The sequence below is a fragment of the Manis pentadactyla genome, chromosome 15 (assembly GCF_030020395.1).
Source record: "Manis pentadactyla isolate mManPen7 chromosome 15, mManPen7.hap1, whole genome shotgun sequence".
Lineage (NCBI taxonomy): Eukaryota > Metazoa > Chordata > Mammalia > Pholidota > Manidae > Manis > Manis pentadactyla.
In genome coordinates, this window is record NC_080033.1 from 20,224,007 (window position 1) to 20,226,354 (window position 2,348).

A 2,348-nucleotide genomic window follows, 5' to 3' on the forward strand; every position below is an offset into this window, starting at 1 on the left:
TATTTCTGTTGGGATAAACATTTTGTAATCCTATTTACAAATTTTTTTAGATGTTGGGATAGGAAAGAAGTATATTTGTGATAGAACATAAACATCAAAGATGTATAAAGTTCAACCTTATTAATTATTAAAATCTTTGTATTTTTATTTTTATACATTAAATCTATTATGCTTAAAGATTAGTAGTTCTGTGTTTAACTATCCCTACTCATTTATGTATTTGTTCATTTCTCTTTGGATTTCCAACTGTTTTAAAAGTAGGTATCATTACCATATATTTAAATATACAGAATTTTGATTCATAAATCCATATTTGAATAGTCTATTTGACTTTTATTCACATTATTTCTCTTATTTCTCATGGGTATGTAATATCCATAGGTATTAATATTTATGTTTTTTTCCTTTTTTTTATTGATTTAAATATTTTATTTGAAGAAATATTCTAAAGACTATAGTTTATTGATAGGAAAAATATAAAGCATACATGTTTAAAGATCATTTTGTACTGATATTATAGGGAATAGATTTCTCCAAGTAACAAAGTTAGTTCTCTAGTGCTACAAGTGGAATGCGTTCTGCAGAAACATGGTTTTACCTTCAAATCTGAGCACATTACCCTTACATCAAAAATAAAACAAAACAAAAAGCACACCTTGATTAGTTTAAGTTGGAATCTTAGTAGATAGACCACATCTGATTTGTTGAAGAGTAAGTTCTTTTATTTATCTTTTCAAGGAAGTACTTATTTTTTTCACTTCTTTCTGTGCATCTTTATCCTCTTTGGTTACACATGGAAGCAACACTGCCAGATTACAGAACTTCTCAGCATCGTTGATTTGCTCAAGATTGACATAACACTAGGCCAAAAACGTGTAATTGGATATAGAAAAACCAGGGTGTAGTTCTTCAACCTTAAGGAAATTTTGTAAAGCTGCTTGTATAGTTGAGGATGGTATTTTTCCAAACAGAGTAGCAGCCATTTTTTTTCAATCCAGCTCAGTTTTGAGACAGTATAAGAGTATCTTCCCTTCAGGTAATACAAAAAGGATTCTTCAGGTAAAAATTCAATTGCTTTATCTAGATGTTCCTTGAAGCGATGTCCATAGTTGATTTTGTTTTGTAAGCCTTCAAACTCAGACATATAGCCACACAAAACAGCATACCACAGATGACAATATCCGTTCATGGGTGCTCTAGTTATAGCTTTTTCACCTCATGTCTTTCCAATATTAGCATAATGTTTCTTTTCTTGAGTATTTGTAGATAGCTCATACATGTCTCCATAAGCACGAGCAAACCGCCAAATAAACTCTATTTCATCTCTAAACTTTTCTTTGTGGTCACAAAGTAGTTCAAAACTCTCCGTCTTGCTCGACTCGTTCATACGTAAGTTATCTGCTTTCTGAAGAAGGACATCTAAATTTAAGTCTTGCACACGTGTGTTAAATGCTTTAGAGACTGGGAAACTCTGTTCTTCTGTGTCAGTATTAGCTGTAATATACCCTCCTTCACTTTCTGCTTCCTCTGAACTATTACTTGCTGCTGAATGTTGAGCCACGGCAAGTCTTCTTTTTCTAGCTCTGTGCTGAGGACTTATCTTATGGACAGTTACCTTTCCTCCAAGTTCACCTTGAAAATATTCCTCCAGCTTTGGGATGGCTTCTTTAAGAACTCTGATCTCCTTTTTGAGTTCTTCCGTATTTGTCAGTAATTCATTTAACTTCTCCAATATCTGAAGTTGCCTTCCTTGAAAGATGGTTGCTGTTCCTTGGCCATGTTCATCTTGCAAAGTCATCAAATCAAATGTATTACCCAGAGAAAGAAACTGAGGTAAATTCATTGCTGTCCTTGGTTTGCGAACCTTGTAGTACCACAGAAGCAGCAAGCTGATTCCAGTAGTTCCCACCGTGATGCCAAGGATCAGCTCTTTGTTGGTGGAATGAGGCATTTCTTGTTTTTTGTTACTGTGCTCGCTGTGGTTTCCCTGTAGTTCGTGGCTGGGGACCGGGGACCTGCGGGCGAGGCGGGCGCAAGGGAAGCGGCGGGCGGCAGTGGTCCCCAAGCCCGCGGGTCCCGAGGTCCGGCACCACGGCCGCCGCGTCCTGACCCAGAGGGCAGAGCCGCTGGGGGCGGAGCCCGCGGCCACCCGCTCCGCGGCTCCCGCCTCCTGTTTTTTTCCTTTTTTTCCTGTTTAAATCTACATATAATTTCCAAAACTCTTGACTTTTAACATCTCGTTTGTTTAAATTTCTCTCTTGTCAGTAAGATAATTTGATATCCTTTGCTTCTTTTATCAATAACAATAGGAATTAAACACACAATGTTTCCATGTGCTGGTACTTCTA

General features: G+C 36.8%; 1 pseudogene; it reads right to left on the bottom strand.

The window, feature by feature from the left end:
* Positions 1 to 637: 637 nt before the first annotated feature.
* On the bottom strand, positions 638 to 2,088 carry LOC130681151 (regulator of microtubule dynamics protein 2-like; annotated as a pseudogene).
* Positions 2,089 to 2,348: the final 260 nt, after the last annotated feature.